The sequence below is a fragment of the Bidens hawaiensis genome, unplaced genomic scaffold (genome assembly GCF_021521415.1).
Source record: "Bidens hawaiensis isolate Kalapana, Puna unplaced genomic scaffold, B.hawaiensis_p1.1 tig00010069_1, whole genome shotgun sequence".
Lineage (NCBI taxonomy): Eukaryota > Viridiplantae > Streptophyta > Magnoliopsida > Asterales > Asteraceae > Bidens > Bidens hawaiensis.
In genome coordinates this window covers 406,568-431,078 of record NW_027491760.1, presented here as the reverse complement: position 1 = coordinate 431,078, position 24,511 = coordinate 406,568, and positions in this window count along the sequence as shown.

Genomic DNA, 24,511 nt, shown 5'->3' with positions numbered 1-24,511 from the left:
CAATTACTAGTTTCCATTAACACTTTATTTACGTTCAAAAAAAAAAGTTACCCAACACTTTATTTAAGGAGGTGGGAGCACATGCCCCGTACAAGGCATTTGATAGTTCGGGTTATACGGGTACACCGCCGTCACCCACTCCTTTTCCTTTTTCGGGTACATGCAACCGGCTATTTAACCTGAAAGTGAAAAAATGATGGTGTGTGATGCAACACGTACTATATGTGATTTGTTGAAAGATTTGGGTATAGATGAAAATTAACCACCCTCACCAATTTGATTTGTTTAGGTAGTTTTGAGTTGTCTCCATGTAAATGGTTGGAAGATTTGAGTAATTTGTTTATTTCAGGTTGTTACGTTAGTGTTATTGACCAATTATAATCCATGATTTGGTGTCTTGACCAATTTCACTCATATGCATGTGTAAATTCTCGAGTTTTTTTCCCAAACTAGTGTCGGTGGAAAAAATATTTACCAAATAGGTGTCCTCTAGAAAATATTTACCACTATAGTGTTTTGACAAGCTTTTTGTTTCTCACTCATAATTTTATTGGATAACCCTAAGATGGGCCATGACATTTCTTTCTTATCTTTTTATTTTAAAAGAATAATGCTAATTAAACACTAAAATAATTAAATTATTTTATACAATTGTTTAATTTTTATAAAAATATATTATTTAAAAGGTGTGATGGATAGATTAATTGAATGTTAACAAATAATTATGAAAAACAATTACTAGTTATATAATATTTAGAGTTTTATTAATTAAAATTTCGTATTCAACCTTGAACACTACTACTCAAAATGGCATATTTGTATTTTTTAAAATCATCTTGAAATATAATAATGTATTTGAGTTTAAATATATAAGAAACACTTAAGAATGTATAAGTGTTTTAATTTTTTTATATTCTTCAACCTAAGTAAAAGCAAGACTTTTTTTTCCTTATAAATTAAAAGTGTTTCTCAAAAATATCAATTTGAAACCGATTTTTCTTTTTGAGAGTTTTTTTAATTGAAATATGTTACTAAAATACGTTTTCGGTCTACTAAATAAGATCTTATTTTATTTCAAAAAATTGTTTTCTCCAAACACGAAAAAAAGTTACGATTTTCTCTTTTAAGAAAAAACATTTGTCTTATATTTAAACATTTTGGAGCTACTCTTTAACCAGCTAAAGGTTTTTTAAATAGACAAAAGAAAACTATTAAATATTTTTAATGGTAAAAATGGTTCCCATCGAGAACAAAATATAACATAAACTTTTTACTTATGAAATATTTTTTAAAATAGATAGAAAAACTTTTGAAACAGTTCATTTCAATTGTCTGTTCTTTTTTTTTAAATAATAACTACTTTTTTGCTTTATGTTTTAAAAAACCTTTAGCTGTTTTGAATATATTTTTTTTAAAACATTGAAAAAAATCTTTACAAAATGTATTAATTTTTTTTATTTACCTTTCTCTAAAAAACATTTGTTAAAATCAAAGTAACTTTTTTTTCTACTGAGATTAGGAGTGAGAAACAAAAAGCTTGTCAAAACACTATATTGGTAAATATTTTTTAGAGGACACCTATTTAGTAAATATTTTTTCCACCAACACTAGTTTAGGAAAAAACTCTAAATTCTCTTGCTAAATTATCAATTTGAACATGTCTAAAAGTTCTAAAGTATTTAATAACATTTATAAGCAAGAACTTAAATAGAAAAAGCCACCATAAATGAGTTCAAACCCCATTTTTAGGCAAGAACTTAAATAGAAAAGGGTTAGCTTAGTCCATGTATATTTTCTTTAATTTAAGACATTTATTTGATGTTTAGATCATTTATTTACATTTATTGCAACGAAATTGACGTTCATGAGCTCCTTGAAGAACCGTATGCAAATTAAACACACTAGTTAACACATTCCATCCTTTATGTTTTTCCTCATCTGATCTCAGCCATACATCCCTTCATTTGGAAATTGAGTATTCAAAATAACCCTCTAACTTAGCTCACTTTCTTCTTTACACTATTTCTGAGTTTTCTCCTCATTTTTTTTATGTTAAGTAGATAAATCTTATATAAATAATAATGTTAAATTACTATAAAACGATTACAATAAAGTGGCAGGCAAACGAGCAACAAGCTGAGCCGTAACCCCCTTTTGAATAGCAAAACCAATCCTGCTAAAAACGAAGCTTTGAGACCTAGAAACTGAAGAGGTTCCGAATACGACGCGCTGAACCCTACTCAAAAATTTCACAGCCTCTGGGGCCAGAAAACAAAATGTATCAAAGGCAAATGGTAGAAAGACATGTTAATTATCTAAACAAGCTTTCTCGTGTTTAGCAACTTTGCCCGATTCAGCCTTCAACGCAGCCTGACCCACAACAAACCCACGGTCCCTGAGCCCAACAAGAGGAGACACTCCTGTAAGATCCACACATGCGTGTTTCCCCCCTGCCCACCCGAAGACAAGAATATCAGCTGGTCGTAAAGTAGACCTCCCTTCAATAGGATCCGTGAGAAAGTTAACATGGGCCTCCTTTTTAGCAGAAATCCCTGCCCGTTTAAGAACATCACACAGAACATCCCTAACCAAATCATGTCTGTATTTAAAGCCAGGCAATTCTTTGCAATGCAACGCATGGTCACCAAAAGAATCCAAACAGACCTTGCGACAAATTGGGCAAGGTTCATCAGTCGGGAACATTGGGATCATTAACCGGTACTTAAGGATAGCCCGATACTCCAAACCCGACATATGTTGGCCTAATCCTTCAATGGGGATGGCCGTCAGAAAATCCTGAGCCCGAGGAGCCCGAAGGCATTCAAACACCGCCTTTTGGCGAGGGGATAGATCAAACTTCACTTCTAAACTCTTGACGATTCCACTATATAAGGCACTCGCCACAACATGTTGGGCTTTAGGGGGGGGAGGGCGGTGTCCTTATTAGAGAACCCGCTAAGATCAAAATCTGGAAGTGAAGTACGTAAACGATCCATCGCACACCCATAATCAGAGTCCAATCCATAAATACCACAGCCCCGGAGAATATGGTCTTGCAAACACCACGACTGTGCTCTCGAAGCCACAAAAGCATATGTAGATACATCCTCGACCGAACAGAGACCCAACCCCCCAATAACGGGTCGGAAGTGATGCCAACCTCCATTGGAGATCCCCAAAGAACGAACCTCCACAAACCACGATGTCCTCAATCGCCCTTCGAAGACCATTGTCAAATAAAGAAACAGCTTCCCCCACATACATAGGTTGGCACGTTCTCAAACCGAATAAAAGCTTGGCGACTCCCATACATGAGCGAAGCAAAAGAAGCTCGCATTGAGGATCCCGAAGTCTTGGGAGACAGCTCATCAGTTGTAAGGCCCCGAACCCGGTAGCCCTAATTTAACGTCGGATTTACTCACAAACACAGTTCTACAAATCAGAGTTTATTAAAACTTTTGCGGAAACGTCAATTTAAATCATTTATTTCAAAACATTAAATCCTTTCTTTGATACCAATACATAAAACATTATATGTAAAACGTCATTTCTTTCGTCTTCAGATGCCAGCCGTTCAATCCATGCCACGTGCCATCCTTATGCTAGTTCTTTAACCTGCTCACATGCGTGCATACTAAAAGTCAGCTACGCTGAGTGAGTTCTAGTTAATCAAGCAACTTATCATACAACCACTACATACATCATATACGTGTCCGAAGACACATAACCCCCAGTCTAACCCGCTACTGCTTAACCACTTAATTACCCCTACAGCTTAGCCACTTAATTACCCCTACAGCTTAACCACTTATGCCACTTGATGCCACTTTATGCCACATGTGCCACTTTATGCCACTTATGCCACTTTAATAACTAAGACACGCATAGACTCACTCTACCACGTGCTCACGTTATGCCCCTAACTCTATTACTAGACCCCTATCCACCTCTATCACACTATACTTCTACTTGTCTATAACTCACTTCCTACTTCCTATCAGCACATTATTTACATAATAAGAAAGTCACATCAACAATCATACACACTAATAACCACTTGACAGTCACTATCCTTGGCGATACGTGCAATATCCGAAGATCGTTCACGCACCGGCAAGCATTATTTATTAGCTACTTGTATAACATCTATAGCATACACTTACCACTTAAGGTAAGTGTATTCACACTTCACATCGAGTATGCACACAGCCCCGAAAACATAACAAGGAAATGGGGCTAGAAACTCACCTGAACTCTGCTTCTTCCTTCGATAGTTGTTAATCCCTCCTTTACTGAGCTCGGCTGACTGTATATAAGTTATACGTATTAATACTCGTCATATCGTATCAGATTACTTTTACTTAGTATTAGGCGAACTTAGTATTAACTGTACGCGAACTTAACATGGCGAACTTATACATTAAGCGAACTTAGCCTTAGGTGAAGTTAGCATTAAACGAACTTATCCAGGCAAACTTAGCAGGCTGCGAACTTAACCCGACAAAGTTTAACAGTAGCGAACTTAGCTACGGCGAAGTTGCCCAGCAACAGTAGCTACGGGTTTTGTCTTAACCCACTAATCGCTTATGTTTCAACGTATAAACCTCGGATATGATCTTAACCATTCCCGTAAACGTTTCCATGGCTAATTTCGGATAAGACTCGGCCCGGAAAGCATAAAGTTTGGACCTTTAGCTTAAAAAATGTTCAATACTAGGTTTAAGGGTTCATTTAATCGGGCCGCATAGATTTATGAGTTCATTAGCTTCGTTTTAGCATCAAATTTACAACTTTGCATTTCGTTTACACCCGATCTATTCCCGTTCTAAGTTTCAAGACTAAACGTTTATAAAAACGTAAACTTTAAGGTAAAAGAACATACCTTTTGTGTTCGTTTGGAACTCGTTTAGCTTGTTTATGAACTCTAGATCTTGTATAAGCTTGTATAATAAAGATCTAATCACCAACTAGCGTTGTTTGGCCTCGGATCTCATCCTTTCTCTCTCGGCCGTATATGAGTGGTGGTGTGTGTATGTGTTTTTGAGTGTGTAGAGAATACGATGGAAAGAAATGAGGGTTTAGGGTTTAAGGGTGGTTTAAGGGAGTATTTATATCCCTTAAAGCCCATGGACATAAGGCCCATTCTCTTTAACCCATCCTAATTAGTCCAAGTCCATGATCTTTATTAATACTAATTAATTATTTAGGCCCAATAACTAAACGCGACTTTCGTTTATTAAATACGAAAATTTTAGGATGTTACATCAGTTCCACAGCGCTAAATGCCCTTTTCATAGCCAAACTGCTGATAAACCCCGCATCCCGGCTTACAGCACCACCAAGGAGTTTCACGCCAAGCACCGGCCTTCCAATCCCGCAAGGGAACAACCCATCCTGTACCTTCACCCCATTGCATGTTGGCCAAAATAACTCTGTTTTCTTAACGTTTAATTCAAGACCCAAACGAGGCCCCTCAGACCTGATAATATCTAATGCTTTGGCCACCTCTATTGTATCCCCGATAATCGTGCCATCATCCAAGTACCAAGCATGAAAGAGAAGCTTGCACCGATCTCTAATTTGGTGAACAAGTGGGTGCAAAACTAAGGCAAAAAGGAGAGGCCCAAGAGGATCCCCATGTTGAACCCCAGTGGTGGATTTAATGTAAGTATCACTCACATATAACCTAGCCGACTGCCCATATAAAAAATCCACCCAAAGAGAAATAGAAGGACATCGACTCCGGACCTCATGTAGAATGGTCGTCCTATCTACTAAGTTGAAGGCATTGGAGAAATCAACAATAAGCATAGCCAATGACCCATCCGAATGAAACTAATTTAGAAACCTGTTCGCGCAATGGAGCACGGCCTCTGCCCCACTAGGAACTCCCACCCCAAATTAAAAGTCACCGAGGTATTTAACCATCTCCTTCCCGACACCCCTCATAACCACCTTAAAGACCAACCGCCTCCAAATGGCCCCAACGGCAATAGGTCTAATCCCATTGTCCGGTTTAAGCAACGGCGTAAGTGGGGCAGACGCAACAAACTCTGCCAACACCTTAGGACACCTTCCCCCAAAAAATAAATTAACCACCGCAGAGATAGCCTTGAGCAAACCATCCGCAATCGGAGACCCCTCTCCGCACAAAATCCTCATTTTAAACGACACCACAATACTTTAAAGTGTATTAAAAATAGTTCATTCTTTTATAACTCCAAAATAAAATATTAAAGTGAACACACTAGTTGTCTTTTGTTTTGATGTAATCACTCCTTTTCAGTTTTATAAGTTTTAATTTAGTATTAAACCTTTTAAATTTAGGGATCTTACGGTTATGTTATATCCTTTGCAATAACTAGGAGTGGTTGGTTAAGGGGGAGTGAAATAAAACAATAAGTTTAGGCCCTCACTTCTCTAAGACCCAAATTCTTAAAAGTAAAAAATTATATGTAGGTAATTTTGGTTTTAAGATTTCTTAATTATAGGCTTTAAGGTCTATACTTATGCATATACATAGATGATATAAGAGACAAGATCGAAGACAATTTTTCTTATAAAATGGACCCAAATTTTATTGTGCACTTTAGACCGGAATAAAATTAAAACCACCATGGCAATAACCAATACTATATAAGAGTACAATACATGAACACATATTTATTAATAATCAAAGTTGTGTTAAAATAGACCAATATATCCATTTTGAGCATGCCCATGTTTTTCTTTAGCTTATTTCGAAGGGCTAAAGAATTATCTCTCTTATTAGATAGACGAAAGTACAATTAAATACTTATACCTTTTTACATCCCACAAACGCTGAACTTTGCCAAAAAGCCCTCATTTTTATCTTAAACATTCAGGAAACCTAATAACATTTAGAAATACGCTTCTATTGATGATGATGAAAATTAAAACAATGATAGAAAGGCTAACTACAAGTTACAATATCATATGATCACAACGTATTTTACTAGCATTATAAGCATAAAAGACACAAGAAATTAACAACAAAAAGATAAAACACATCATCGGTACATATATTACATATAGCAACGAAACCGTACCCGATAGAAATACCCACAACATCCCGGGCAAGTTTAGATAGAAATACCCACAACATCCCGGGCAAGTTTAGAGTCGGGTAATTAGGTACTAAACAGAGCATGAGATTACTTTTGAAATTTTTCGTGGATATGGGATAGTTATGGGATTTGGTGGTATATTTGTCTACCCAACTTGATTACCAGGTAACATAAACCCGTTTACCAGATTATATACCCGTCATGATTTTCTTGTTTGATTTATATTTTGTTTTAGGTACAATTATATATCTAGTTCTCACCAACCCGAATTACTTTTATATATGGTATATAATATATATGAGAATAAACCTAAAACCTGCGGGTATCTCTGCTGATACCCGATAGGCACCGGACAGATTTTGGGCCGAGTTCGTGACAAGCTTTTATAGTCGGGTATGGGGTTGGAATAACCTAAACCCATCTCATTGATCGATATCCCTATCAGTAAAAGGATTAAGTGATTAACCATGGAATTGAGCTGAACAAATTCAAATCCTCGATATGTTATTAATTAATGGTGTTGTTGAGACCTCAAATGAACCGCTACTGTTTTGTGAACTATGACTCGTGAGTGTGTGATGTGAGATATCTGATTGGTTAGTTTTGGGTGCGAGATGACCGAGAAAGAGGAGACCGTTTATGTTATTGATGTGTGCATGAGTTTTACAAAGAGAATATATACATTTATAGGGTCCCGGAGGAATCTATCCCCAGACCGTTACTACTGAGGCTATATCTATTATCCAGCGGTCTCTTGCTTCGCTCCTGACTTTGGCAGAGAACTCACTATTACCCACTGGACATTTCTTGGCCTCCTCCAGAGTACGTATGCTTCAGGTCTGACCCCGTCTTCAGTCCTCCAGTGGTTGGTCTGTCGTTAACTTGGTCTTTTGTCTAAACATGCACTGGACCCTGTTGGGCTGGGCTCCTTATCTTGGGCCCGTCTGTTATGGTGATGACTTTTGGGCTTTGTTGGGCCGAATCTGGGGTAGCCTCTTCAGGTGTCACGATCAACTGTGAGACGACCAGACAAAATTGATTTGTTGAACTCCAATATGTTATGTTGTATTTTAACAAAGTCAACAACTATGAGGTAGATAGAGAAATATATCAAGCGAGAAACACGGGATGGTTTACGATAAAAGATCGTTTGACAAAACTCTAAAGAATTTTTTTTGGCTTGGAAAGCTTTGACTTGTGTATTCAAGACAATAACCTATGGGTTATATACTCTCTTTAACGTTAACCTTTTGAAAATTCAAATGCCAGAATATTATCTCAGAATATTAACCTTTTGCATATTTCATTATTTGAAATTTCATGATCAAGATGTTGAATAAGAAAAAAGTGTTTTTGTAATTATATTGTACGGAGTATAATTTGTTTCTAACACTCTTATGTATGCATATATGTATATGTATGTATCTATGTACGTATGTATGCATCCATAAGACTATATGTAGTGGGCGCCGGATTGGGGCGATATTGGGCGACAAAAGGCGCAAACACCGCCCCCTGGGCGATACTTGGGCGATTTGGGGCGGGGGCGGGGTTAGTTTGTCGCCGGCGAGATTGAATAATAACAATATAATAATAATAATGTTATCGTTGGAGGGATGGGGGGTAACGGCTATATATTAAAAAAATAATAATTTAAAAACCTAATATAAATATCAAACCAATTAAACCATTTCACTCTATCATACACAAACCCAAACATAAAAATACCAATCATTTTTATTATTTTCATACTTCTTCAAACTCAATGAGTTCCCCGGATTCCACGAACTCTGCCGAGATTTGGGATCAATTAATCAACGAGAGTCGAAGAATTCATCAGATTCATCAACAAGTGGCGGAAGAGCATTTAGAGGTCACGAACGCGGTTCGGGCCGTCGCCAATAACATGGTGTCCGGCTCTGCTCCATCTACGGCACCACGTAGAGGGTCATATATCCTTCGGGATCGTATGCAAGCGAACGCTCGTTAATGAAGGACTACTTCGACGACACACCTACATTTAACGACGCTATGTTTCGACGTCGTTTTCGTATGTCCAAGCGTTTATTTTTGCGCATAGTTGGAGATATGGAGCGGGAGTATGAGTATTTTCAACAGAAACCCGACGCAAGAGGATATTTAGGATTCTCCGCCATCCAAAAGTGTACTTCGGCTCTACGTATCCTCGCATATGGCAACAGACCGATATCAATGACGAGTATTTAAAGATGGCTGAGAAAACAATGAGAGATGCGTTGGAGAATTTTTGCATCGGTAATATTTAAATTGTTTGTATTAACTATTGTTTTTAATATAAATATTGTTTAATAATTTATTTGTATAGGGATAATACAATTATACTCTCGTCGTTATCTGAGGATTCCTACTTCAAACGACTTGACTCGCATATATGATGTACACGAAAGCAAACATTCTTTTCCAGGCATGATCGGGAGTATAGATTGCATGCACTGGGAGTGGGCCAACTGTCCAACTGCATGGCCAGGTCAATACACTCGTGGTGACCATGAAGTGCCAACGGTTAGTCTTCAAGCCATTTGTTCACACGACCTCTGGATTTGGTCATCCTACTTCTGCTCAGTCGGGTCCAACAACGACATAAACGTTCTCAACGCGTCACCCGTGTTAGAGTATTACATCAGCTGTAGCATACTGGTCTTACCGTTTTATGCCAACGATACCTTCTATCGTCACGGATACTATTTGGGAGATGAGATATATCCAGAGTACTCGATCATCGTCAAGACGTTTCAAGACCCTATCGAAGAAAAAAAATTATTTTAAGAAGACGAAAGAGTCCGCGATAAAGGATATCGAGAGGTGTTTCGGGGTTATAAAAAAACGCTGTCATTATGTGAAAAACCCTTGTCGTGTATGGACGTTGGCAAAAATGAGCGATGCCATGTATACGTGTATCATATCGCATAATATGATTTTAGAAGACGAGGGAAAAGCAATATGTGAACACTCTATACCAGAAAGCGTTCCAAAACAGTTCCCTGAACCAACCCAAGACCAACGAACGTATAACATTCACCAGCTCACATCAAGTGATATACATAACCAACTGAAGGTGGATTTGGTTCAACACGTGTGGGATAATCGTCCTGTTGAAGACGTAGATGAGGACAGAGAGGAGGACGAAGATGAGGAGGAGGACGAAGACGGGGACGGGGACGGGGACGAAGACGGGGACGGGGACGGGGACGAAGACGAATAGATTAGTTTTTTTATTTCTATTTTTATTTATTTATTTTTTAATTTTAATGCATTTTTATTTAATTATTTAAATAAATTGGTTTTTATTTAATTAGTTTATTTATAAAAAGAAAATAATAAAAAAAGACACTGTGGACCCAACTTATAGCCCCTACACCATTATACCCCAAAAACAAATTTTTACTCTATACTGGCTTGGCACCACGTGTCACAACTCGCCCTCAATTGTAGTCTCCACACTACACATAGCCTAGGAGATGGTCACTATAAGATAAAGATATGACTACTTCCTTGAACAACGAGATCCTTTCTAGCATTGTAAAAAAAAATTATAAAGTTGTCGTGATTTCTACTTTTAAAAATGAAATTATGTAACGCGGATCTCTATTGATTTTGGAGGAAAGTCAACTTCTTATGGAGGACCAATGATTGGATATAAAGTGAATTTGTTATCATTCACACCATGAATCTTATAAAATTTTTCCTTTATTTTTATTGAAAAATTCCAAAAAAACGTTTATTGAAACGTTTTTCAGGTTTTGGATGTTATTTGCAAGAAATTCTTAAAATAGATATTATAAACTAGTCATGACGAGTAGTTTATGATTACACACGAATAGTTTGTGGAACAAGTTAAAACTTGCCATGTGCCCTTAAATTAACCGTAACGAGCAGATTCACTAATCATTTACTTATCACGACTAAATAAGTTTTATGCCTTGTAATCAACGCCCACGAGTAATTCATATGTCCTTTAGTCACGACGACTAGTTTACCCGGTTTACATTCCCTACACGAGTAGTTTATTAGTAGTTAACTCGTTGCAACCAGTTTAACTTTACAATCTACTCGCCGCGACTAAAGAACTTATGAATTACTTGTGGACGTTAATTACGAGGCATAAAACCTATTTAGTCGTGACGAGTAAATGGTTAGTAAATCTGCTTGTTATGGTTAGTTTAAAGACACTTGTCAAGTTTTAATTGGTTATACAAACTACTCGTCACGACTAGATTATAATACTTATTTTGAGAATTTCTTGCAAATGGCACCTAAAACTTGAAAAACGTTTTCATACACGCTTATTTTGAGAATTTTCCCTATTTTTAGACATACATACGAATCTAATAAGCATATATTTCCATCTAATAACTTTTCACCCCTTTAGATTCTTATCTTATTTGTTTCGAACAAACTAAATGGAAATTATATAAAAACCAACCGACTTGCAAGAAACGGGTCGGAAACCAACATGATTATATCAATGATAGAGGGTTCTTAAATCATAAGCCACTCTATATAATTCAAGTTCAATTTACTATTGTCACCACCAAACCAACTATACAAAAACTGAACCATGGAATCAAAAATACATTCTCTTTTGTTACTACAAAAAATTGATTTATTTCAAATCCTTCATAGCATTTTCCACGAATTCATTAGAATAGCTTCAATTACACTCCTCAATCCGTATTAGGCGAATCCACCCGATTGACTAAATCCCTAGGTTTTTTTAAGATAAAGAGAAATCCATTTCTAGCCACTTTGAAATTGCCAACCACACTCTCTATGCGAGCTAATACTCTCCCAAAAGATGCTTGATACCCTCACTTTATCACATGAAAAGCACAAATAAGATTTCACATCTATACCTTATCAACAAGTTTTTGTCTCGTAGGATACTTATTTAAAAGCACCGTTTATGCATAAAATATTTACTTTTCTCGGAATAAATCGGTTCAATTTTGTTGGATGATCACCATATAAAAGCGTGACCCGGCCATTATGATTCCGAACATCTTAACCACATAAACATATTTTAACTCTAGCTCCCAAATCCAAGCATCCGTCCACTGAATCCCTTCAATCTCGGCCACTAGCTTCACCAATAGTGAGTCCATTCAATCTTGGCCACCAGCTCCCCTCTTCTGATTTCTACAATCAACAGTCGAGGAATTTTTTCTTATCAATTTCCAGCATAAACAATCTATAGGAGATCTACTAACAAGTTCGAGTTACGTACCCCTCCAACAATCTAACCAAAAAAAGTATCTCCCATTACCCACATTTTCCTAAGAGCATCCACAACAACAAACTCATGCAAACCATCACATCATCGACACGTCATATTTCAAACTTTTCTCAAAAACCTCATTTTCTTTCACAACAATAAAAATTTACAAACCCTATTAAAAAATAGTAAATATGTATGCATATGTTTATATTATATAATATGGGCATGTATGAGAGAGAGGGACCCATACTCCAATTTTGCAGTGTCAAACTTGCAACAATCTAGAATTCTCTACAATGGGTGGAGTTTGGTTCCCTTCAAGTTTGCAGGATGTTACATAGGATTAGACCTTGGGGGAATCTAACAATCAACAAATCCTACCACAAGAATTCTATTGTGTTTTAATTACGTCAGGAATACAAATACACAAAGCATATTAACATCATAAAAAACATTATGTAAATTTAAACTATCTCATAAAAAAAGAAATAAACCTTGTTTACTAGTTTACTACCGGTGTTCGTTAATTAATATAAGGGATATTGGTTTATAAAACTATTAACTTTATCAGTTGGTTAATATCACTCCCAACTTTCGATTTGTTACTCACCACTTCCAACTTACACTTTATTTGTTTCTGGCACTCCCGAACTTAACGGACCTTAACTCCGTTAGTTTTTTTGCTGATGTGGCATTAATTTTGCTGACATGTCACTGATCTTTGTAAGGCCCCGTTACCTGTGCCTCATATTTGGACGTTGGATTTATTCATCAACATAGTTCTAATAATCAGAGTTAATAAAAACATATGCGGAATATAAAAACTTTCATAAACATTACATTAATCCATAACTTGTCTTAAAATACACACCTTGTCTTTCACAATATCAATATATTAAACATAAACGTCTTCCGATGCCAGCCTTTTATTCAATGCCACGTGTTCCCCTCAAGCGAGCTGTCTCATTCTACTCACATGCGTGCATACTAAAAGTCAGCTACGCTGAGTGAGTTCTAGTTAATCATACATCATACAATACATACGTACTTATATACTTCCGTTCACACTTTTATACTTCATTTATACTTTCATACCTTCATACTTCATTTATACTTTCATACCTTCATTCATACTTACCTACATTCATATCTTACGTTATAAAGAGCATTACGCCATACTTCCTCGAGTATTATTAGGGCCCGGTTCCCTCCTTCCTCGGGTATTATTAGGGCCTGGTTCCCTCTTGCCTCGAATATTAGTAGGGTTCGGTTCCCTAGTTCTCGAATATTAGTAGGGTTCGATTCCCTCCTTCCTCGAGTATTATTAGGGCCCAGTTCCCTCTTCGTAACCATAAAATCATACATCATACCTCGAGTATTATTAGGGCACGGTTCCCTCTTCGTTACCATACAACCATACATCATACCTCAAGTATTATTAGGGCCCGGTTCCCTCTTCGTTACCATACATTAACCTTCTTTTATTTACTTTATAGCATTCATAAACATACATATCATTCTTACATTATACATAACATTTCAGCTTGTCAGTACGTGCAATATCCGAAGATCGTTCACGTACCGAGGAGCCATCATTCATAACTTTCACATAATCACATAAGGCATACACTTATCACTTAGGATAAGTGTATTAACAATCACATCGATTATGCACACAGCCCCGAAAACATAACACATAAATGGGGCTAAAAACTCACCTGGATCCTGTTTCGCTCGCCATTTATCGTAATTCCTCTCTTCAACTAAGCTCGGCTTACTGTTAAATATATATTTGTTAATTGACCGTATAACTAATCAAGCTGGTACTTTAGTTTACCAACGTGCTTCCTAAGTTGGGCTTGTTTGTTTAGTTCTCACATATGGATCCATCAAGTAGATCAGGCCCACTGTCCAATGTAGCCTTTGAGCCCAACTAACTAGGCCCAAAGTCAACAGGGAGCTTTGTCGGCCGAGAACCCGTTCTGGCCGATGTAACACCCCGACCAAAGGCGGATTATACATCGGGGCGCCACATATTGTTACATTACTCGTGACACTATTGGGTGTCAATATTTAATAAATACATTCATTCGCGCACGCGCAAAGTAAACAAGATAACATAAATCATCATAAATCAATATATTATAAATCATAATATTCGAACAGCAAAAACTTGTCTTGATACATTTTAATCTAGGTCCAAAATAAAGAAAACTTCCTACGTGTCCACAAGCTCCAAACAGCTACTGCAAACCTGAACATGTGTTAAAATAAAACGTCAAACACTTGCGTGTTGGTGAGAAATCAAGTTTAATACAATACATAGATAACCATAAATCTGCGCGCAACATGTGTATGTCTGGTGTTTAACAAGGGTGTAATCAGATTGTGATCAAGCCTAAATAGATCATAGCTCATAGTTCATAGTTCAACCCGTGCTCCCAAATGAGCACAAAAACGAGAAAACATCTGTGCAAGTGTAAACAAAGAAAACCGTAAATGATAGGTCTCCCGTGTTCATCTAATGGATCCATGAAAACTGCGGAATAGGCCGAACAAAGCGGTTAATGATACACACATACAAATAAACAGCCAAGTAAACGTCCTCAACACATGGGATACTGCGCGACTAAAGTTCATAAACAAGTTTAAGACTCTAAGTTTGTACGAACACATGAACATCCCAAAACATTAAAAATAAAAAGGGATTAGGTACGAGATTACTCTCTTGATAAACGATGCGGTGTAAGATAAAGCAAGAACCAACTTTAAACAAGTACAAGTTAACCTATAAATAAGATTATTGTTTTAATGATCTGTTTTAAGTCTTGATTATAAGTTAGCATAATTAATAAGTAAATTATTATATATAATATATATTACCGAAAAAGCAGGGCAGAACAGGGAGGAAGACGGAGGCAAAGAGAGAGGAGACGGCAGAGGAAGAACAACGGCAAGGAGCAAGAGAGGACAGGAGAGATTAAGTGTTTGTGTGTGATGTGTTAGGAAAATAGCATTATTATTTATAGAGAAACCCTAGGGAACACAATCCCTAGAAAAGGGGAAAAGATCTCCAAAAAGCAAAAGATTCCAAAAGCAAAAGATATCAAAAGATATGGTAGCAGGGAAAAAGAGAAAAAGCTGACAGGTTAACAGTAAAAAGCATGGGCGGATCAGATAAAGGTACTGGTCAAGCATGGAAAAAGCAGATCTCAAAAGATAATGTCAGTCACTTTTTCTGCCAACCAATGGGGTTGGTGCGCATGCTGCGCCGAAAGTAACTTTTCAGACATAAAGCAGATTAGGTCAACAGCACAAAAGATAAGACAACACAAAAGCAAACGGCTAGATTAAACAGAAGAAAACTCAAAGGGTTTAGCGCGAGAAGGCTGCGCGCAAGAAGGCTAAGGCGCGCCGCGGGAAGAATCACATTTCTTAGCGCGCCGCGGGAGGAACTACAATTCCTAGCGCGCCGCGGGAAGAACTATAATTCTTCGCGCGTCGAGGGATGAACTACGATTCTTAGCGCGCTGCGAGAAGGATTACAAGAAAAAGAGGGAAACAAGGCGCAAGGGCGGGACGGCGACAAGAGGGAAAAGAAGGCGGAAAGAGAGAAGAAGAGGGACGGGACGGCGGAAAGAAAGAGAGAGAAAGAGGCGGGAAGGAAAATATATTATTATTATTAAAAGTAAAATATAAGTATAAATAAATATTAAATCATAACAGAAAGAGATCGGATAAGGGAAACGGGTACCTGGGTCGGGTCGGATCGGGTCAGATGTTACAGCCGAGAACTCCGGTCTGATCGAGAACTCCGGTCTGACCGAGAACTCCGGTTTGACCGAGAATTCTAATGGACCGAAAACTCATGTTGACCGAGTTCTCGCGTTGACCGAGAACCCGTATTGACCGAAATCCCATATCTGGCCGAAAGCATGGGTTGGCCGAGAACACTCAGTCCTGGCCGAGAACCCCCAGTTTAGCTCATCTTTCTATCTTTATGTTTCTACCTTGCTCAGTTAACTGTTCCATGGTTCAAATCATGAGCTTTTAACCCCTTTTCATCATCATTCATAACCGTTTTACACCCGTCACTATATCATCATCTAGATCTAACCTGTTTTAGGCATAAAGCTTAGACCTTTATAGATTTAAAACGTTCTAGGCTAGATCTAGGGTTTCCTTTAAGAACCGTTTATACCCACGAGTCCATTTCGTCCATTTTAATCATCAAGTTTGCATTTTTATGGTATAGTTATACTCGATTTACTATCCTACTAAGTTTCATGCAAAACTGACTTCGTTTACCCGTCCTTTTCACAAACCGAACACTACTCGTTTTACCCGAAACGAACCAACTAACCCATTTATTATCAAGTTCATTACTTTATCAATAATCATGACCCGATATATCATCATACCAATTTTCATGTAAATCCGTTCATGAAAAGTAAGCATTTTAAAAAAAAAAAGTAATTTTGAGGTTTTTGTATGAGATCACTCGAGATGCTCAAAACCATATCAAACGAACTCCGATTTGAGTGATTCAAGCGGCCACGGAACCGTCTCGTCCCAATCTACAAACCCATCAGCTCACATTCTCCGGAAACCGCCGCTACAGTCGCCGGAACAGCTGAACATTTGCCGGAATCTTCACTTTTGAGCTGTTATGGTTTTTCTGATAAAAATCAGACTTCCCGACCTCTGATCGAAGATCTAATCGGTGGAAATCTTCATTTGTATACCATGAACACTCAGTTAAAATTTGAGACCGATCCGACGGCTAGATCTCCGGGAATTTTTGTGTCTTTGTTGGTGGTTTTCTCAAAAACGGGAATTGGGTTAAGTGTGTGTTTTGATGGTGTAGGCTATGGTGTGGAGATGTATGAAAATTGAAAGAATTAGCGTTTTAAGGGGTATTTATACTCCCTTAAGCCCATTGACATTAAGCTCATCTTTCCTTTTTGGTCCATAATTAATTACATCTAATTAGTCTATTTATCCTTCCATATTTTTTATTTTACTATTTTTCTATTAACTCAAGTAAACTTTTTCATCTTAAATAAATAATATATTAATTATTTATTCTTAGAAATTTCGGGATGTTACAATCTTGCTTACATGGCTCGTTCTAATAATATTATGACTCATAGTAGTAGTAGTAGTAGTAGTAGTACTAATAATAATGATAGTAATAATAATAATAATATCTCATCCCCCCCCCACGTCTTCTTCATCATCTTCCGCACCCAACAACCTCCCTGTAAGGCCCCGCTCCCGGTGCCTCACATTGGACGTTGGAATTACTCATAAACGCAGTTCTAAATATCAGAGTAAATAAAAACTTTCGCAGAATAATACAAAAGTCAACCATTCATTACAAACATCCATAACTTGTCTTTTAAAAACATAACATAAAACATAGTATTTCAAACATCACGACAAATCTCCAGATGCCAGCCTCTTCGGATCCTGCCATGTGTCTTTCTCAAGCCAATTGCCTCAGTCGATTAGCCTACGTGCATACTAAAAGTCAGCTACGCTGAGTGAGTTCTAGTTAATCATACAACATTCAATACATTCATAACTACGTATTTCCATACGTACTTTATACTTTCGTAATTCGTTCATAGTATACATACTTACCTTCATACTTTATTCTAAATTCTACTTTCCATTATTCTATTCTGCCTCGGATATTATTAGGGTCCGGTCCATTTTTCTGCCTTAAGTATTATTAGGGCTCAGCCCCTTTCTGCCTCGAGATTTATAAAGGGCTTGGTCCCTTTTCTGCCTCGGATATTATTAGGGTCCGGTCCCTGTCTACCTTAAGTATTATTAGGGCTCAGTCCCTTTCCTCTTTACCTGACTATCTCTTACATTCAGTCATTACATGCATACATATCATTCGTACATTATACATAACATTATACCTTGACAGTACGTGCATATCTGAAGATCGTTCACGTACCGACAAGAAATCATTCATACCTTATATACTTATATTCATATCTTCAACTATCACTCGACGGTACATGCAATATCTGAAGATCGTTCACGTACCGACAAGCAATCATTTATACATAATCATATAAGGCATACACTTACCACTTAAGGTAAGTGTATTAACTAATCACATCGAGTATGCACACAGCCCCGAAAACATACAAGGAAAGGGGCTAGAAACTCACCTGAATTTTGTTCCTTTCTCCGTTTATCGTAATTCCATTCTTTAACTGTGCACGACTAACTGTATAACAATTACACGTATCAATTAACTATTACCACTAGTATCGTATTTATATCTTTAGGTAACCCACAACGAATGGGGGTCCGGGGGGTAGCGCCGTATTTCTATCTTTATGTAACCCACAACGAATGGGGGTCCGGGGGTAGCGCCCCTGGCAGCGGGGTTCTAGGGGCGGCAGCCCCTAGCGGGGTCCAAGGGGCAGAGCCCCTCGCTAGGGTTAAGCTGCCAGGTCAGCTTGGAAAAATTTTATTTTCATTAGCTGTCCTAACGCATTTTCCATTAGAATTTTAAGTTATTATTTTGTTCACCTACTCATTCGTTAGCCCGATTCGTGGTCTAGTACTGGATTACTTTTACTTAGCATTTTAAGCGAACTTAACGTTCAGCAAAGTTAACTTGGCGAACTTATCATTAGGCGAACTTGGCATTAAGCGAACTTAGTTTAAGTGAACATGGTAGCAGGCGAACTTCAATGAGGCGAACTTATACGGCGAAGTTGCTTGGCGAACATGAGTGCAAGCGAACTTAGTTGCACGCGAACTTAGCTGCATACAACTTAGTTGGAGGGAACTTATTAGTGGCGAAGTTGTCCAGCAGCGCCTACGGGTTTGATTCTAACTCATAAACTTCTTTGTTTCAGCTGGATATGATACTAACCAATCCCATAAACATTACCATGATCATTTTCGGATAAGGCTTGACTCGGAAAAGCATAAAGTTTAGACCTTTAAGATTAAAACATTCAATACTAGGTCTAGGGTTTATTTTAAACTAGTCATAGGCAGCCGCGAGTTCGTTAAGTTCGTTTCTAATCATCAAGTTCGCTACTTTAGTACTCGTTTATACCCGATCTTCTCTAGGTTCAAGTTTCAAGGCTAACCGTTCATAAAAACGTAAACTTTAAAGGTAAAAGACATACCTTTACGCGTTGTGAGGTTACGCTTTAGCTTGGTTATGAACTTAAATCTTGTATCTATCTTGTATATCGAAGATCTATCTATATTGGGCTTGGTTTTGGTCACGGATCTCGTTCCTCCCTCTCATGGCCGTATATGTATGGAGGTGTGTGTGTGTGTTTGGAGTGTGTAGACAAATATGGAAAGATGCAATGAGGATTAGGGTTATAGGGTGGTTTAAGGGGGTATTTATATCCCTTAAAGCCCATGGACCTAAGGCCCACTACCCTTTAATCCACCATAATTAATCAAAGTCCATGATCTTTTATTAAATACTAGCTAACATTATTTAACGCTCAACAACTTAACGAAATCTTCCTTTATTTAATATTATAATATTTAGGACTTTTCACTCCCTAAATACAAACAGCCTCTACCATCACACCAACAAGATACCACCCTCAATACACACAGACTACCACCATCGTACAACTCCTCACATACACTGGCACCACCGCACAACTCGTCACATTTTTTATTGTTCAATCGGTGCTCAATCGATGTTCAAGAAGACAAGACTCGAAAATTTTAAGGTCGTCTCGAATTGGGGAAAATGTAGCCGGAGCCTCCGTGGTTGCCTTTCCGACTCGAATTAACCGATCCTAAAGCTACCGAACTTGTTCCTAATCCACTGCCATGGTTTCCGGTAAAGCTACCGAACTTGTTATTAACATTCTGAGCTTTATTTGGTGAAATTAAAGTGATATTTGACGTATGCTTGACTTGAGCTTGACGAAACGAAGAGCTGATTGGCGATGATGATGTTCGTATTTTGAAGCAGATGGTTTAGGTTTTGTTTTGTTCTCGTATTTGATGCAGCAAGTTGTTACTGAAACTGGTGGATCTGGGATTGTTGGATTTGTCAGGAGATGAGGTATCGGATTATGATTGTATGGTGGTGCTAGTGTCTGTGAGGAGTTGTACGGTGGTGGCGGTGGCGGTGTGTATTAAGGGGGGGGGGGGGCAGTGGTTAGGGACATGGGGTGAGAGAGACGATGAAGAAGACAGTTTATTATTATTATTATTATTATTAGAGTTAAGTGCCATTTTAGTACCTGTGGTTTAGCCAACTACGCAACTTTAGTACCTAAACTTTATTTTGTGCAACTGGCTACCTCAGTTTCAAAAAACTTGCCATTTTAGTATTTTTGGCTAACCCCGTTAATTTTTTCTCGTTAAGTCAATGGTAAACTTGTAATTTCAGTTATTTTATTAATTCATTTAAGAGTTAAGTGCCATTTTAGTACATGTGGTTTGGCCAACTATGCAACTTTAGTACCTAAAGTTTAGGTACTAAAATTGCGTAGTTGGCCAAACCACATGTACTAAAATGGCACTTAACTCTTCATTTAATCAAATTCCCCCTTTTGTAAAGGTTTTGTTTAGTTTTTAAACATTTGAAAACCCTAGGGACCAATGGTGCCAAATCTTAAACTAAACAGCCCCCACCCCCTTTCTCTTTCGTTTCCTGGCTTCTGTCCCAATCTCAATACCGGCGGGATTCCGGCCATCTCAGCTCTGGCCAACTGGTTAATTTTCATTTTGAATTCCAACCCAAAATCTGCTATACAATATGTGCAGTGCATTGACCTGATTAAGCAGGGGATTAACAGCTCTGATTGACGAAATCGGAGGGCGGAATTGTGCCCAATTGTGGTGGTGCAACTAGTTGCATGATCCGTTACGACCAATTTTGACATTTCTATGGTTTATGAGGAACCAGCTTATGAACAAGTAAGTCACTTGTCCTACTGGCTATTGCATCCCTCGTTAAAACTTTGTAAAAACCATAGGCGCGAGTTCGAGTCCATGTCACCATATATTTTTTTTGAGTTTATGATAAAATAATTGAAATTACAAGTTTACCTCTGACTTAATGAAAAAAAATTAACGGGGTTAGCAAAAAGTACTATAATGGCAAGTTTTTTGAAGCTGGGGTAGCTAGTTGCACAAAAAAAAGTTTAGGTACTAAAGTTGCATAGTTGGCCAAACCACAGGTACTAAAGTAGCACTTAAGTCTTTTTGAGTTTATGATAATGTAATTGAAATTACAAGTTTACCCCCAACTTAACGAGAAAAAATTAACGGGGTTAGCAAAAAGTACTAAAGTGACAAATTTTTTGAAGATGGGGTAGCTAGTTGCACAAAATAAAGTTTAGATACTAAAGTTGCGTAGTTGGCCAAACCACAGTTACTAAAGTGGCACTTAACTATTATTATTATTATTGTTGTTGTTGTTGTTGTTTTATTATAAAGAGCCACGTCAGCAATAACAATGACATGTCAGCAAGAATAATGTCACGTCAGCAAAAAAACTAACGGAATTAGGGTCCGTTAAGTTCGGGAGTGTCGTAAACAAATATAGTGAAAGTTGGGAATGGTAGATAACAAATCGAAAGTTGGGAGTGATATTAACCAACGGGTGAAAGTTGAAAGTATTAAAAACCAATATCCCTTAATATAAACACCAAAACTGCTACCAACATCAAAGAACTTCATTTATCATCAACCAAGCATGATGATGATATTTTGCTTAACGAGGCACTTTAGTCAGTGAATTAACTAAGCTTCCACTGTTTTAGATTCATGTTCATCTTTTCATTACATAGTCTATTTCAATTGCAGACCTATGTTGCACAGGAACCGATACGGGAACGGGAAACGGGCACGGGTATGGGAACGGGAAACGACAAAACTCAAAAAATCAAGAAACGGGTACGGCAAGGGTACGGCAATAAATGCATATAAAAATAAATATATATTATAGATAATGTACCACAAAGCCCAAAATATATTCATACCTTGATGTAAACTTCAAAATTCATACATCTTCCAATGATAATCAATCATAAGTATTTCAAAATCAATCATAATCAATCTTAGTAATAATAGAGAGGGTTAAATATTGAAATACACAAACTAATTTTAAACTTTTTATGTTAAAACTTATAAGTTTTGAGGACTAGATACAAACAACTGAAAGTTAAAGGTGTAAAATGTTAAAATATCTAAAGTTATTTAAACTTAATAAATAACCTATCCGCTATTCACGACCAGACTTCTTCTTCCTTGTTTCCGGCAAACAGCTACGGCGCCGGAATATGCCGCCGGAAACGTTTAATAATGGTCCCCGATGTTCAGGAAACGTTTCGAAACCACGTTTGAATCTTCGAAACGGTCAACGACCGTCCCCAACATCACGAAAACGGTCAAGAAACGTTTACCGCCGTCCCGGAGAGTTTCCGGGTCAAGGTACGGCACCATGGCAGCGTTTCTGTGCATCAGAGTTGCAGACCAAACCATTTAAACCACTAAACCGTAAAGCATAATGTAAGACCCTAAAATAAATAGGTACAAACTTACTCTTTTATTTCCATTAGATATAACAATAAAGTTTTAAATATGTATTTATATATATATATATATATTTTTTTTTTCTCGTAACTATGCAATTTGTTATTTAGTATGCTACACTATATACAATAAAAAAATGTGTATGTCAAACTAATAATAAAGAAAATATTCAATATGCATAAAATAAAAAAGAAAGATTCTGATTTCTTGAACCAATATAATTAACCTCAGACTTTATTTGTCATATCAATAGAGAGTAGTTACTGTACTTGTCATATAAAGCAAACATATGTTGAAAGTCAAAATAAACACACCCCCTCCAGAAAAATGCATGAACCTCAAATCATCAATACTTCTGCACATGTCTTTGGAATTAGCATGTTCATTACACCATTCTCTGGCACCTCATAAACTCATCCACATTTCAGCCATATATGACCTTCCAATAATTATACCTTCCAACACATAAATTCCATCCCTTTCTCAATCAATTCTGCTATGTTTAAGATGTAATTCAAGAATCTTGAAGCTATCTTCACATCTATGTTATCTCGTTTCTCTAGGTGAGTAATTTTGGGTCTAAGACTTAATTTTAGGGTTCTTAAAGAATTTGGTATAAACAGAGGGCTTGATATAATAGAAGGCTTAAAAATCATTCAATTCTCTGTTTATATTAAGTAATCAATAAAACCCCACTAAATGGATTACGACTTCTTTTAATTGGGCGACATCTCAAATGAAGAGACAGCTGAAAACTAATAACCCTATTATTTAGTTATCATACTATTATTTTCAAACGATAACAATCAAACTGACTTCTAAAGAAGAATTTTAATTTAATCAATTAGTGATATATAAAATATTAAAATATATATATATATATATATATATAAAATAATAAAATATTATGTTTCTAAATTAAGTAAACATAAGGTATACATCATATGATGTATATAAAATATTAAGTGTAATTTAATAAGTCCCCTTACATACGAGCACCACAATTGAACCTACATTAGAATCTGAAATATGCAAGCAATATAGGTTATAGGCGAATTTCAAGTTAGAGGTCCAAAGGAAAACAATTATCAACCAAGGTGAGTCTTCATGATAAGTCCCCTTACATGCTATAAATGTTTATCAAGTTTGAATGTTTTGAAGTGTATCTTGTTTTAAAGTAAACACATGCTAATCATTAAGTTTCTTAACTCGGGGCATATATACGTATAGTTATGGTACTGTTACTATATATAAAAGATATACATTCTTGCGTAGAATGTGGTGTAGCAGGGTGGTGTGATATGTTCGTGAATGTCGTGAACTTTAAAGCATATATGTTAGCAAATATTCTTGTGAGAATAAGAATTAATTTATCGGCATGTTATGCTTGTACTTTACAAGATGATACACTTAAATTGATTATTGTTTTCTACTCTCATGAACTCACCAACTTTATGTTGACACACATATTTTTTTTGAGCATGTATTTCATGGAATTAGAAATCAAGAAGGAAATAAAAAGCTAACCGAAGGAATATTGCGTATAAATAAATGTCGCGTGGAGTCACAATGTTGTTTAAAATCTTATGCTTGTATTAAAAGTGTCCTT